This window comes from Ceratotherium simum, chromosome 7 (genome assembly GCF_057802395.1).
Source record: "Ceratotherium simum simum isolate JZ-2026a chromosome 7, ASM5780239v1, whole genome shotgun sequence".
In the NCBI taxonomy this organism is placed as follows: Eukaryota; Metazoa; Chordata; class Mammalia; order Perissodactyla; family Rhinocerotidae; genus Ceratotherium; species Ceratotherium simum.
In genome coordinates this window covers 75,916,540-75,922,327 of record NC_141906.1, presented here as the reverse complement: position 1 = coordinate 75,922,327, position 5,788 = coordinate 75,916,540, and positions in this window count along the sequence as shown.

The window sequence follows — 5,788 nt, the reverse complement described above, 5'->3', positions numbered from 1 at the left end:
AAGTCAACAGATTGGCTGGGGGTGTGGTCATCTGAAGGCTTGATTGGGGTTGGAGGATTTACATTCCAGATCGTCACTCATATGGCTGTTGGCAGAAGGCCTCAGTGGGGCAGGAGGTCTCATTCCTCACCACATGACCCTCTCCATAGGGCTAATTGAGTGTTTTCACTACATGGCAGCTGGCTTCTCTTAGAGTAAGTTGTAGCGGAGGAAGACATATCCTGTAACCACTTTGGGTCCTTCTGGCTGGCCTACAAATTAAATTGACATGAGACAGAATAACAGGAGAAAATCAAACAAAGCTTTATAACATGTATACATGGGAGAGACCCAGGAAAAACTGTGTAACTCAGTCATCTGGCCAAGGTTGTCATCTTAAATAGCATCTTCAGTTAAAGAGAAAGGGGGCTGTTGGGGGTAGTGGTTTGGGACTTCAAAGGGCAGGAAGGAAATTCACATGGAAATGGAAAAGCAAATGTTTGGTAAACAGAACTTTGATAAGGATGGGCTTAGCAAGGACCCTCACAGTCTACCGATACCCAGAGTTATCTATGGTGATGGCCCGTCCTGGGGACAGGCCTTTTATCTTAAATTCTTTTAGGCAGTTGGAGAAAAGGCCAAAGTTTCTTTCAGAGTCTTTTGTTCTTAAAAATAATCAAGCCAAGGCAAAGAGACACATTTTGGGGTGGCCAATTCTGATCCCCCCCAAAGTAATCTGAGAGAGAACAGAGAAGAAGCGTGAATGCATCAGATCTGTAGAAAAATCCCAGAGCTTCTGCTAAAGGCTTTGGACTTGCCCTCTGTGAAGCTGACGTGGAGGATTCTGGAGAGAAAAGGCATTAGGAAACAAGGACTGTTAATCTAGTGACTACAATGTTGAATCAAGCCAAAAAGAAAATTGTCATATCAATGTCATACATGCTAATGGATGAGAGAAGTAATGACTGATGAATAACTCATGAAAGGACAATTTTAGTACAACACACAATGTCTATTGTTGAACCAGTACCACTACAAATACTACAACTTCCAGCCGGGAGCTGACTTGTTGAGATATGGTGACATGGAAGTCATTGGTCAGCATGTAACCCTCAGCCATGACAAATATAAGCAAGAAGTAGAGCTGTGACATGCCGTTCTCAAAAGAAGTGATGTTCTTCTTTGACACAAAGCTCATCAGTATCTTAGAGGTAATAATAGAGCAGTTGCAGAGACCAACAAATGATGAATTTCTGCTGAAGTCATATATGGGAGTGTGAAGCCTCGAATTAAGAAAAACCAGAGCAATCAAGACCCACTCCCCACTATGGTGCTCCCTGGAAGAGGGGGAGCTGGAGCCCTGGCTGCCTTGTTGATTCCCTGAAAATGAAATCTGTCACTGTACAGTGATTTTCTGCAGCGATTCTCTTCCAGATGGGAGGCCTGTGGTAAGGCCGGGTATGAGCATCTCTCCCTACTGAACTGTTTCCTGTGTTTACTCATCTCACTACTGCTAATGTTCTTTAGGATTCAGACCAGCTGGGCAGTGTTTCAGAGACCAGCACGGTTAGAGGAAATGGGCAAAGCCTGGAGTTTTTGCCGTCTACAACTTTTTCATATATTTAGAGATAAAAACTTTTGTGTTTCACTTCTTGGGTTTGGACATGTATTTTGCTTCAGAAATTTAATCTCCCTTTTCATATAGGCAATTCCAAAATATTCACCAGAACATGATAATGTAAAACTGACTTTATCCCAAATCCAGGGAGTGCAGCATGGTGTGGTTATACTACTTACTGAATGACAAGTTATGTCCCTATCTATAAAATGAGAAGTAAAAATATCAACTCCTGAGGTGTTTCATAGGCACAAAATGAGACAATGCATATGCAAATATTTTTTGCAAATGCTCAGTTGCTATGGAAATGTGAGTTGTTATCAGACCAGACATCTGGAAATTGACCTCAGTTTTTCTCTAGACCTGAAGCTCTAGGATCCAACAGAGCAGGTGTCTTCCCACTTTGGGGAGGTTAGTTACTAGCTAAATCAGAGGGCAGTAGTTGGGGTGAGAGCATCATGTGGTGGATCTTGAGAAACCATTCCAAAAAGGAGTGCAATCTGCACCCTGACAGGCCATGAGTATCAGTACTAATGGAGCGTGACTAATTGAATTTCAATGTGCACAGATGTAAAAGTTAGAAGACCACGAAGAAACTCTTGTTTTAGGTGCCTGCACGTGGCCTGTCTGTGGTATGAGCGTGATGTAGCCAAAAAAGAAGGAAAATAATAACAAGGAATTGTACACACCCACAAAAAACATGCATGTTATCACAGTTATGTATTTATGAAAAATTGTATATATGTTTGTGGGTATACGTATTGAAAAGAAAAGAAAAGATGAAAATAAATGGGATATAGCACTTTGTGCATTTATGTCAATAACCAGGTTTGCTTTGCATATGAAATTGCATCCAACAAATTGGTAGTTGAGCTGAAACCCTATGATTTCTTTCTTTTTTTTTTTTTTAACAGTTTTATTTATTTATTTATTTGTGAGGGAGATCAGCCCTGAGCTAACATCCGTGCTAATCCTCCTCTTTTTGCTGAGGAAGACCGGCTCTGAGCCAACATCTATTGCCAATCCTTCTCCTTTTTTTTTCCCCCCAAAGCCCCAGTAGATAGTTGTATGTCATCGCTGCACATCCTTCTAGTTGCTGTATGTGGGACACGGCCTCAGCATGGCCGAAGAAGTGGTGCGTCGGTGCGCGCCTGGGATCCGAACCCAGGCTGCCAGTAGCGGAGTGCGTGCACTTAACCGCTAAGCCACGGGGCCGGCCCTGAAGCCCTATGATTTCTGAAAGCCAGCATCTCTGACTCTAGACTGGAGGCATTGTTCTACTAAAGAAAGATTAGATTCTGTCAACTGAGAGTTTTTTTTTTTTTAAGGATTTTATTTATTTTTTATTTTTCCTCCCAAAGCCCCAGTAGATAGCCGCATGTCACAGCTGCACATCCTTCCAGTTGCTGCACGTGGGACGCGGCTCCAGCATGGCCCGAGAAGTGGTGCGACGGTGCGCCCCGGGATTCGAACCGGCCCGCCAGCAGCGGAGTGCACACACCCATCCACTAAGCCACGGGGTGGCCCACAACTGAGAGTTTTGTAGCTTGAAAAATTGGGGAATCAGAATAATTTTGTATTTTAAAATATTGGGCAAATTAGGCTTGGAATGTAGTTTATCCTGAGTAAAATAAAAGAACTAAGAAAAAAAGATGAGATCTATTTCTCCTTCTGTTCTCAGAGAAGCTCAGGAAAATTCAGGTTAGGTCAGGGTTAGAAGTAGGTGGAACTAGAAATAGAATATAACATTTTCACTGACCAAAATAAAAATGATTTGAGTAGGGAACCAGATCCCCCTCCTCTGTATACCCTTTATATTAGGGTCTCAAGAAGTCTGTCAGTCCTTAACTTCCTCTTCTCATGTCACATTCTACCCCTGAAAATGGAGTATGAGGAAATATTGAGAAGAGGCACATAGAAAGTGACGGGGACAGTATTCACTCTGGAGAAAATAAAATCGAGCAATTAATAAACATAATCATAGCATAGTAAACATTGAGGATTGAGAAATGAAAATTGTGATGTACCTATGTTGGGAGGGTGGGAGAGAAGAATTGGGGGTCCGAGGAATGTAAGAGAACTAAATTCAAATCAAATCTAATTGGCAGCAAATAACTCATCATAACTATTATGAGTTAGATACTATTCTAGGCCCTGAATCAATGAATAATGTCTGCATTAAATGAAGCAACAAAGAGCATTGTAAGCATATTATTTAGAAACTCTGCTTCAAATCTTTACTGTGTGACCCTGAGCGAGTTATTTGACCATTTGAAGCCTGAGCTCCCTTACCTACAAATTGGGAATTTTTACAGCAGCTACTTCATAGGATTGTGAGGTTTAAATTATTACATTCTCTGGTAAATAGTAAGTTTTCAATAGATATTAACTCTTGTGTTTTTATTATTATTTACATGTTCACATCATGGTATTTAACCAAGGCACTATTATCTCCACAGTGGCAAAGTACTCACATTTCAGACATGCTTTCCAGAACATGGATCTTCATTGTTGGGAATCTAAACTGACAGACATCTGTGTCTGAGATGTATTTCCTAAAATAAAAATAATTTAAATTCTACCTACTTTAGTTGCCTAACTTATATAATCAATGCTGTTTGCATAATTCAGTAGAGTTTGTGCATTCCTTTCACAAGTTTAAATCATTTAATCCTCATAAAAATCTTGGGGGCAGATGGTATTTATTAGCAGGAATTATAATGTTTTTTATTGGTGAGGAAACTCAAGTGCAGCTAGATTGAGAGATTTGTCCAAGGTCACAGAACTAAGAGAGTGACTTGGAACTTGAACCTGAAGAGCCTGTGCTTTTTTCCCTGGCCTCCAGGTCAGTGGTCCAGAGCAGCATTATCAGAACCACCTAGGAATTTGAAATATGAATGCTTGGGCCCCACCCAGATCTGTCAAAATTCTGGAGATGGGGCCCAGCAATCTGAGTCTTCACAACTTTTCTAGGTGATTCTGATGTACGTTAACATTTAAGAACCACTGTTCCAGTTTGTAACCTTTTAAATCTGTACACCTGTGCCTCTCAGGCATTGGGGCGCACATGCTTTACTCTTGATGTCTTCTTATCAGCACAGCACAGGGTAAAAAAGAGGAATGCTGCCTGATTTTTTTCATCTTCTAGGAAACTGAAGCTCAAGAAGTCTCTCAAGTTATCCAAGGTCGTGTAGCTAGTAAGAGGCAGAACTGGGCCTAGAACCCAGGCCCTCTGACCACCAGCCCATCCTGTCTTCTACTGTAACATGCTGTTTTGCTATAATTTACTTTTATGTAGGACTGTATTTTTTAAAGTAAAATCGATGTATTGAATTTCTGGAGATAAACAGGAGAGAGATTTATTACTGTATTTCATAAGCATTTTAAAAAATTACAAAAGCAATATATGTGCATGAATAAAATGAGAAAACATAGGTAAGTGAGAAAAAATGAGAAATTAAAAACACCATATTTCCTCTATCCATTGATTACCCTTCTTAACCTCTTAATATGTATCCTTCCAGATATTTTTGTATGGATACATACACCTTTTATTTTTTCCTGGGACGAGACCATATTATATATACTATTTAAAACTTGCTTTTTTTTTTTTTTCTTAAATTGGGATTCTGAGCTTGCAAGTGTGACTCCAAAGGCCTTGCTCTTTTTTTGTGAGGAAGATCAGCCCTGAGCTAACATCCATGCTAATCCTCCTCTTTTTTCGCTGAGGAAGACCGGCTCTGAGCTAACATCTATTGCCAGTCCTCCTCCTTGTTTTCCCCAAAGCCCCAGTAGATAGTTGTATGTCATAGTTGCACATCCTTCTAATGGCTGCCTCCGGCCTCAGCATGGCCGGAGGAGTGGTGCATCAGTGCGCGCCCAGATCCGAACCCGGGCCGCCAGTAGCGGAGCGCGCGCACTTAACTGCTAAGCCATGGGGCAGGCCCCTAAAATTCGCTTTTTTATATCGCATTTTAAAATGCATGGTTTCATTTGATCTCACCACCCCATGCCCTCCCCTCCCAAATACTTGCCCTAACCATGTCCCTTTATGGTTGCAGTAGGAAAGGCAGGGAAATCCACAGTGCATCATAAGCTTTATGCCAATTACGGTGCCAGATATGGTACCATTTGTTCATAAAAACTCTTTGAGTTGTGTTTATTATCCTCGTTTTAAGATAAGGGATTTGA